Source organism: Sardina pilchardus, chromosome 1, assembly GCF_963854185.1.
Source record: "Sardina pilchardus chromosome 1, fSarPil1.1, whole genome shotgun sequence".
In the NCBI taxonomy this organism is placed as follows: domain Eukaryota; kingdom Metazoa; phylum Chordata; class Actinopteri; order Clupeiformes; family Clupeidae; genus Sardina; species Sardina pilchardus.
The window spans coordinates 11,150,455-11,161,520 of NC_084994.1; positions in this window are offsets into that span (position 1 = coordinate 11,150,455).

Sequence of the window (11,066 nt, forward strand, 5' to 3'; positions counted from 1 at the left end):
TGTTTCCATCTCTCCCAGAAAGTGTTGGTTTGGAGAGAGCCTTCGATTTCTTGTAGCGTTTTGTTGCAGTATTCTTGTTTTTTCTTTTTAATTGTTAATTTGTAGTCTTTTAGGGCATCAGAATAATTTTGTCTCAGACAGATATTTTTCTGGTCATGGTGTTTTTTGTTTGATAATTGTCTGAGATCTTTCCGTTTCTCCATACATTCGTGGTCAAACCATTTTTCTTTTGATGGTTTTCTTTTTTTACAGTTTTTCAACAGGTTTGCCTTTTTGGCGGCTCTCTTATATATATTGGAGATTTCCTCCGCTGCCAGGTTGACATCATCACTATTGGGTCTGAATTGTTTTAAAAGGAACATGTTAATATTGTTAGTAATTTCAACCGAATTGATTGCATTATGAAATTCAGTCACACTGTCAGATTTCCATTTATATGTCTGGTTTAATTGGATTAATTTGGAGGGGGTCTGTATAGGTTTTGTATCGTTAATATTTTTCAAGAATGTGGTTATCTGACAGTGATCTGAAAAGGTTGACTGTGGTCTTACAGTGAATGCACTTATGGAAGATGGGTCCATGTCAGTAATGGAATAGTCGACTACACTAGTCCCAAGAGCTGAGCAATATGTGAACCTTCCTAAAGAGTCCCCTCTGATCCTACCATTAAGCATGTACAGGCCTAAGGAGCGACAGAGGTGCACTAACTCTTTACCATTTTTGTTTATGATCTTGTCTGGATTATTCCTTGTCATTGTGATGGGGATGAGGGGGGCCGATAGGTTGTTGAATATGTGATTGTTTCCTGCTGGGTCTATACAGTCTGGCTCTGTGCCTGTACGGGCATTGAAGTCCCCACACAGAAGGACATTTCCCTGGGCCTGGAAGCTGTTAATTTCTGTATGGAGCCTGTTAAAGAATTCCTCATCATAATATGGTGAATCATGAGGTGGTGCATAGGCTGCACAGATGAATAGATCGTTGTCACAGTTAAATGTGCCTTTTCTGAGTTTCAGCCATGCGTGTGTTATACCTTTTTTTACTAGTTTCAATTTAGTTGCAAGTTTTTCTTTGTACCAGATTATAATTCCACCAGATTGTCTTCCCCGTTTGATGTAGTTGTGTTTAATAGAAGGCAGCAGGATTTCTGTATAGCCTTTTGGGCAGTATGTGTCAGTGTCTGTGTTACACCAAGTCTCAATTAAAACAACAATATCTAGATTGTTTAACTTATTTACAAAGTCAGCATTTCTGCTTTTCGTTCCAAATGCTGAAGAGTGCAGTCCTTGAATGTTCCATGAGCTAATTGTGAGTGATTTCATGTATCTTTATATTTTAAGTATCATTAAATGGAGTGAACAACAGTGACATTTTTTGCAGAAAGGTTAAAACAGATAGGCAGATAGATAGACAGTGAACATTTCTCTTTTTTTTTTTTTTTTTTCTTCAACCTACTAAGTCACACAGAAGCCGCAGGATCTGTCGCACCTGGCCAAGGTCCGATTTCGGCTGGAGCTGAAGGCCCTGGGTGACTTCAGCGTAGGTGGGCCGGTGGTGCATGGTAGGGCGCTGGATTTCCTCCTGGGTTGCACTCCTTTCCTGCGCTCCCATAGGTGGGCGGGGCGGTGCAGCAGCTGTGGAGCTCTTACCCCTCCGTGGGTCTTTGGTGGGTCCAGTCTGGCGAGCTGGGATGCTGTCAGGCTGTGTTCCTCTGTCTCTGGGGGTGTGGTGAGGCTGCTCGGGGGATCTCCGCTCATGAGCTGAGGTTGGGGCTCTACAGAGGATGGTGTCCTTTAAAACTTTCACAAAATACCTGACTCCTTCCTGATTCAGGTGCACATGGTCTGAAAAGTGTCTATATGTCAGGTTGGGGTAGTGAGCCACTTTGATGTTGAGGGAAGAGCAGTAGTCAGCTATTTCTTCATTAATGTGTTTAATTGTTGTCCAGGGGAAATCTGAGCGCGGCAGAAGAGTAGAAAGGGTGATGTTGGCCTCAGGAAAAGCTTTTCTAGCCGATTCTACAACCTTCTTCAGCAGCTCAAGCACTCCCATTCCCTTTGAGTGGAGGTCGTTGGTGCCGGTGTGTATCACTATGTTGTCTGGGACTTCCATATCGAATTGCTCAATTTGTTGCAGTGCTGCTGTGGTGGTAGGGCACCTTAGTTTAGCAATCCTGTGGGTTGGGAACATCCGCATTTGATCCAGGCGTTTTCCATTGGAGTCCATGAGCATGACTGTTTTTTGTGGGGAGGTCTTTGTAGTTTGTGGTGTTGGCAGCAGGTTGTTACTCTTTGCTGGTTGTGGTGTTTTAGTGGATGCAGTGGCATTGCTCTTGGGGGGATTTGATGTCAGCTGTGATGTAGAGGGCGTGGTGGTGTTTCTCTCAGCAGGTTGGTGTGAAGGTGGGGCCTGCTGTGGATGGAGTCGCATAGGGGGGTTTTCACTGGTGCTGGTGCTCTCTTGATGCGGCTGTTCTGCTGTTGGGCCTTTTTCTGTTGATGTCATATGTGAAAGCTGTTCTTGTATGTGTTTAATTTCTTTTTCTTTTTCTGTCAAAACTTCTCTTGTTTCAAAAGATTCTGTTCCCTGATCTCTGTCATTTCGGATTCTAATAGGGACATGCAGTCCTCAATGCGCTGCACAGATATAGGGGTCCTTGGGGTCCGTGGAGTGTGCATGACTGGATTTGGGTGAGGGGACGGTGGAACAGGGGCCGATGCTTTAGTGGCCACCTCTGTTGTTTGTGGAGGAAGACTGTTTTTTTCTTTTTCTGCTAAGTCTTTTAGTCTCTCAAAGTCCTGTTCAAAACTGTTTAGGCTGGACTCAGGTCCTTGGATCATGACTGTTCCACTGTGATAGAGGTTGATATTAAACTTGGGCGTGGTGTCTAGGTAGAGATGTCTCATTACTTTATTCCTTGACATTTTTAAGTCTTTGTAGGTCTTTCTTAGGGCTGAGTGCCAGGCTTCTGGGTTTTCTGTGTAGAAGAGGAGATCTGATTTCACCCTCTTGTTGTTCAAATGTGTAAAATCTGTTCTGAGTGTCTCTGGACATTGCTTTAGTAACTGTGCTCTGAGTTTTTTCTTTTGCGTCTCAGTTGTTACATTTGTGGGGTAGCTCATTTGCATATCCAGGTTCCGTTGGCATTCATTGGTTGCTCCAGTGGGATTCATTTGCATATCAACTGTCGTTGATGTCTCTGAACATTCTAAAGCTGTCATGGCTGCTTCCATGGCTAGTTTATCCTTTATTATTATTGTTCCAAGGTCAGTGGTCAGTAGCTATGTTTTAAAGCAAGTCCTACCTTGATTCAGTATATTTTTGATGTTTTGGTAGTCCAGGAGTATCCAGGATCCACAGGGCCTTCGGGTGGTTTTGGCAGTTCAGATCTTTAGCTGGTTTTGCTGGTATAATGTCTCTTTGCTTTTTCCTTTTCTCCTATGCTCCAGAAATGTAGTGCAGGGCTAGAAAAGTTAGCATGGATGTTTTCCTCAGCAGATAAAAATACAAAAATAAGGCAGGTCCTCTTCTTTTACTCCCTGTAGTATATCCCAGTTGTTTCCTGAAGTGTTCACACACCTGTGGATGTCTTTGGTGTCATTGTTGATCACTCCAAATGAATGAAACTATTTGATTTATTAAGAGCTCATAGTTTTTGGGCTTCACTCTAACTGCAGCTCTCTCTCTCTCTCTCTCTCTCTCTCTCTCTCTCTCTCTCTCTCTCTCTCTCTCTGCTTCTCTCTCTCTCTCTCTCTGCTTCTGCCTCTCTCTCTCTCTCTCTCTCTCTCTCCTTCTCTCTCTCTCAGGTTCGTACTTTGCCAGAGACGCCCGGTACTCCAGCAAGTTCTGCGAGGTGTCCCAGACGCACCTCCTCAGCCTCCAGACGCACGGGCTGTATCCAGCGGCAACAGCGGCGTCTGCGTCTGCGTCTGCGTCTGCGTCTGCGTCTCCGTACCGGTGCATGTTCCTGGCCCGCGTGCTGGTGGGTGATTACGCGGCGGGTTCCAGCGCGCTCTGCCGGCCGCCCTCCAAGGACGGCACGCTGACCAACGTCTACGACAGCTGCGTGGACGACGCCGGGCAGCCCAAGATCTTCGTCGTGTTCGACAGCAACCAGGTGTACCCCGAGTACCTGATCCAGTTCCACTGAGGACGCCACTCGGGAACTACGGGCACACACACACACACACACACACACACACACACACACACACACACACACACACACACACACACACACACACACACACACACACACACACACACACATACACACACACACACACACACACATACACACACACACACACACACACGATAACCCCGAGTACCTGATCGAGTTCCACTGAGGACGCCACTCGGGAACTACGCGCACACACACACACACACACACACATATACACACACACACACACACACATACACACACACACACACAATAACCCCGAGTACCTGATCGAGTTCCACTGAGGACGCCACTCGGGAACTACGCACACACACACACACACACACACACACATATACACACACACACACACACACACACACACACACACACACACACACACGATAACCCCGAGTACCTGATCGAGTTCCACTGAGACGCCACTTGGGAACTACGCACACACACACACACACACACACACACACACACACACACACACACACACACACACACACACACACACGATAACCCCGAGTACCTGATCGAGTTCCACTGAGACGCCACTCGGGAACTACGCACACACACACACACACACACACACACACACACACACACACACACACACACACACACACACACACACACACGAGATGACCAGGACGTGCGCCTGTGACTGAGACTTGTCTCCTGCTGCTGCTGTGCAGGCGACTGCTCCACTCTCCTCTGCTGGAGGAGCAGCTGTGTAATGGAGACTTTTGTATTTTGGACCTTCTGGGATCATGTATTAAAAAGATATATTATGCTGAATAGGCTATACATGTTCTGTTTTGTTTTGTTTTCAGCTGTAAACAAAAGGATATCACTGGACTTTGACAAAACTCATTCAGATGCTGGTGTTGATTGAATGATGAAATGCTGACTGTTTTTTTATGATAATGAAATTGAAAAACAAACCAAAAAAAAAAATGACTCGACAACACATCATTTGCTAAATCAATATAATATATTATCTCCACTGACTTGATTTAACAACAACAACAAAAAAAAGTCTTTGATTTTGCATTCTGCCAAAAAAATCCCAGATTCCCAGATTGTTTCCCAAAATTCCTAGATGGTTTGTGTACATGTGGTGCATTTGCGACTACATTACACTGCATTGGTTTGATGGTCTTTTGGGCTCCTAACGTTGATTTCAAGGCACCCAACCCTAACCCTAATCCTCGCACCTTTCAAGCAGTGCTGCCTTGTGTGTGTGTGTGTGTGTGTGTGTGTGTGTGTGTGTGTGTGTGTGAAGAGGCCGGTGCAAATCTGTGAAAACGACAAACGAGAGCAACTCAACTGGGCACCCCAGCTGTAGCGAATCATAAAATCTCCCCGAATATGTGGGTGCTCGACCCATTCATGGCATGGATGCTGTAGCCTGTTGCGCCAAAGCGCCCCCATAACATCACTTGTTGATTTGTTGTTCGAATTACGTGTTGAAACAACATGAGCACTTCAAAAGAGAGCCTTTATTGATCTGGCCATTGTTACCGTCTGTCTGTCTCTTTGTTTGTTTGTTTGTTTGCCTGTTTGTTTGTTTGCAAGATAACTCAAAAAGTTATGGATGGATTTTGATGACATTTTCAGGGAAGGTCTGAAATGACACAAGGAAGAAACCAATTTTGGGAGTGATGCGTATCACCGTCTGAATCCAGGAGGCGGTTATGTTTTCGCTTGGCGGAGGTTTGCCGCTCTCTGAGTGCTTTTCTAGTTGTACACGCATCGGTAATTTGCAAATCATAACGTCCATTTTGGCATCGCTCACTCACTGTCCAGAGGACTCTTTGCCTTTACATGCACTTTAGTAACCCGGTTATGAGGCTTATCCCGATTTTGAACATATTCAGGATATGGTGTTTACATGGACACAGAGAAACCCGGTTATTATTATCCCTGTATATGATGAATAATAGTAACTATTCCGGTTACCAACAGTAAAGTTCACGTGTTTTGCCTGAGAAACCGGGATAAGGTGTATACTGTACATGGAACTGTATCCCGGTTTCTCTCGGAGTACGCCACCTAGCATACAAATACACACCACTGGTCATCTGCATCAGGTTAATGCAGCTAATAAATAAAGAAGATAATAAATAAGAGGCAAATATATGTAACAGCATGGAGATGCTAAGTGTCTCCCATATCTTGTTTAAGTGAGTAATTGCTGTAGGAATTAATGAGTTTTTTGCTCTAATTGTTCTAATATTAGGGTATGGTCCTACAGACCATATAGTGAAATATCGCATGCATCAAAAGGATGCTTAGATTCTTCTAAGCTGATATTGGTATTTTTAGCTGATATGAAATCATGTATAATATTTGTTATGGGTATGTGGGTGCTCGACATATTCATGGTATTGATGTTGTAGCCTGTTGCACCACAGCGCCCCCATAACATCACTTGTTGATTTATTATTAGAATGGCCCTGGAACATGAACTTTCCTTCTATCAGTCTGTCTATGTATTCCTGCTGCAGTACAGTGACCCTGTTGAACAGCAACAGCTTTTCATACGAGATACGCAGCAACTTTTTTTGTATTTTTTACTTTTAATTTTAAAAACGAACAAATAACAACTGAGCCAAACCAAGAGGAGGAGAACTAGCTTTCCACATGAGACATGCCGCACACACACACACACACACACACACAGACACAGACACACACATATTAGGCGCGTTCAAGTTCAACCCCAACTGACCTCTTGCAGCAGCGAGAGCTGCCGGTGACAGCAGGGGCCGAGGGGCGGCGATACAAATGCTGCTCTGAAGTTGGACACTAGGCGCGTTCAAGATGGCTGCGCAGCACAAAAACTGCGCAGCACAAGATGCACGTGGTTAAAAATCTGTCCACGATGGTCTAGATGGGTGTGTTTTCGACTCGGCAGTCGGTATCACACGGCCTCAACTTATCGCGGGAGCAAGGCGTGGCCAGGCAGCTGCTTCGCAGCGGAGCAGCCGCTTTTGAGGTACTGCGGAGCGCAGCGGAGCCTAGACCCTGCCTTCATGACGTCAGGTCTTTGCCCTGATTGCCTTTTACATCCCTGACGTGTGTGCAGGTGTTTAGATGCCTCCTCATATCCACAAGAGTCCGTGCGGGTCCGTGCCTCGTGATTCGTCACATGGTCAAGTCTAGATTACGGGAAGTAGAGAGTGTACAACTTCATAGCAGCGTTTGTATCCCCTCCCCTGCTGCCACCGGCAGCTCTCGTTGCTGCAAAAGGTCATTTGGAGTTGAACTTGAACACGCCTAATTTCTACTTCCCGTAGTCGAGACGTGACCACGTGACGATACAGGCCCTTGTGGATTCGAAGAGGCATCTAAACGCCAGCACATACGTCAGGGATGTAAAAGCCAATTAGGGCATAGTCCCGACGGCAGGGTCTCGGCCGGTCTGAGCTCCGCAGTACCTGGAGAGAAACGGCGCTGCTGCCCAGCAGAAGCCTTGCTCCCGCGATAAGTTGAGGCCAAGTGATATCGACTGCAGAGTCGTAAACACGCCCATCTAGACCATCGTGGACAGATTTTTAATCACACGCATCTTGCGCTGCGCAGTTCTGTCGTCAGGTGAGACACGCCGCACACGTTGTGTCCAGAATGAGACGTCGCGACGACAGCACCTTCACCCCCTGAGATCACAACATCCGCCATTTTGACAGGATTACCCGCCAGAACACGCTCATTTTGACAGGATTACCCGCCAGAACGCGCTCATTGTTTGTGTCGCTAACAGAGACGGCTGTTGTGATTCGGCATACTTGAAGACATCACCTTCAAAGAGGACACAGATCACACCTATCAGGCAGGGTTTACCCAGCCCATATCGGACCCTTTGAAGACATCACCTTTAAAGATGACACAGATCAGGCAGAGTTTACCCAGCCCATATTGGACCCTTTGAAGACATCACCTTTAAAGATGACACAGATCAGGCAGAGTTTACCCAGCCCATATCGGACCCTTTGAAGACATCACCTTTAAAGATGACACAGATCAGGCAGAGTTTACCCAGCCCATATTGGACCCTTTGAAGACATCACCTTTAAAGATGACACAGATCAGGCAGAGTTTACCCAGCCCATATTGGACCCTTTGAAGACATCACCTTTAAAGATGACACAGATCAGGCAGAGTTTACCCAGCCCATATCGGACCCTTTGAAGACATCACCTTTAAAGATGACACAGATCAGGCAGGGTTTACCCAGATGACACCTATAGGTTGGACACTTGGGAGGAGTGTTCTCTCCCCAAACACATGAAAGTGCAGGTGATGGGAACCATCCCAAGCGGCCGCTGTGCACCAGGGTGCCCTGCAGTAGTGCTCACGGTGTGTGAAGACGCGAAGTCTGCGCTCATCCTGAAATGGAGACGCACCTGGTGGCAAAACAAACCTAAAGCACTTTCCTGAAGGAAGCCGTGGCCTACTGGTTAGGGCTCGGAGCTTGTGACCGGAGGGTTGCCGCCGGTTCATCCCCGACCAGTCCACGGCTGAAGTGCCCTTGCATGGTTAACCCCTCACTGCTCCCCGAGCACCGCTGTAGGAAGGCAGCTCACTGCTCCGGGTTAGTGTGTGCTTCACCTCGCTGTGTGTGTTCACTAACTCACGGATGGGATAAATGCAGAGACCAAATTCCTTGTACAGTATACACAAGTATACTGTACATGGCCAATAAGCCATTTGATTTGAATCGCTCTCCTTGGAGAGGAAATATTTCATTATGGTCAACATTTGACGAATAATAAATGTTGATATTGTGACAGGCCTAACGCAATAAGGTGATGCACTGCCATGCCATTCATTCACAATTATTCAATATTTATACTACCTATAGTAGTATCTATACTATAGGACTTGTATAGTGCCGAACATGTGTTTGTTAATTTAGGTATTGTCTTACCAATGTGATGTTTATCTCTTTCTGTTATTATTATGTCTTTTCTTTCTTTCAACGTAGTCACATATGACTTTGGATATGTCTGTAACCCCAAACAAAACAATAGAAATGTTGATCACAAAAAAAATACACTGCACACATCTACAGTATATTGTTCTTACTGCATAGCCATCATCTGCTCTTATCAGATATTCTGTTAATTACACTGTACACATCTATATTGTTCTTACTGCATAGCCATAATCTGCTCTTATCAGATATTCTGTTAATTACACTGCACACATCTATAGTGTTCTTACTGCATAGCCATAATCTGCTCTTATCAGATATTCTGTTAATTACACTGCACACATCTTTAGGCCTAGTGTTCTTACTGCATAGCCATAATCTGCTCTTATCAGATATTCTGTTAATTACACTGCACACATCTATAGTGTTCTTACTGCATAGCCATAATCTGCTCTTATCAGATATTCTGTTAATTACACTGCACATATCTACAGTATATTGTTCTTACTGCATAGCCATAATCTGCTCTTATCAGATATTCTGTTAATTACACTGCACACATCTATAGTGTTCTTACTGCATAGCCATAATCTGCTCATCAGACATTCTGTTAATTACACTGCACACATTTTACTGCATAGCCATAATCTGCTCTTATCAGATATTCTGTTAATTACACTGCACATATCTACAGTATATTGTTCTTACTGCATAGCCATAATCTGCTCTTATCAGATATTATGTTAACTACACTGCACACATCTATAGTGTTCTTACTGCATAGCCATAATCTGCTCTTATCAGATATTCTGTTAATTACACTGCACATATCTACAGTATATTGTTCTTACTGCATAGCCATAATCTGCTCTTATCAGATATTCTGTTAATTACACTGCACACATCTATAGTGTTCTTACTGCATAGCCATAATCTGCTCTCATCAGATATTCTGTTAATTACACTGCACACATCTATAGTGTTCTTACTGCAGCCATAATCTGCTCTTATCAGATATTCTGTTAATTACACTGCACACATCTATATTGTTCTTACTGCATAGCCATAATCTGCTCTTATCAGATATTCTGTTAATTACACTGCACACATCTATATTGTTCTTACTGCATAGCCATATGTATAGTCTGCTCTTATAAGGTTTCTGCTAATATACAACCCAGGTAATATACTGCACATATTTATGTTTCATTTATATTAATGCAAACCACCTTCTGTACACCAACTGTATGCGACTGACTGTATGCACTGTCTACTGCCTACTGTAGGCCTATATTCACTGTATTCGAGAATATCTGTACTTTCATTGTTAGGCAGGTAGTAATTCTAATTGCTGGTATAGGCTATATCTGACATTGCATTTTCAGGAGACTTGCCATAAATTATGATGTAAAGCTATTGCATGTTAATATGCATGTCATGGTTGCACACACTGCCAGTTCATGGACAAACGTAATAGCCTACATTTACTACTACTACTTATGCCAGCAATAATTTCACTTTGATAAACAACTACAAAGTAATAATTGGTAGATAATGAACTACATTTTGGTACAAGATGTATACAGAAAGAATTACAGAATTTGGCTTCAGCAATGTGGAGAAATCTTATGAAAAGTATCAGCCCCCAAGACTGTGGCTATTGCTGAAATGTAAGGTCATTGTAAAATGGCATAGAGAAGTTACATTAGAAATATATACCACAATTTATAGAGAAATCAAAGTTTTAAAAGAAAAATACAATATATCAGATGGATTACAAATGAATGAATAACAAGATTTTCTACCGTAATTTTAAATAAAGTATTTAATGGCGCTATTGCGCTGCACGGCCACCAGATGGCGACATTTCACCGCTTACGCCCAAATAATGGCCGAATTGGAGTGCCATACCGCCATCTAGTGGCCATAAATATTTATGTTAAATATTTAATG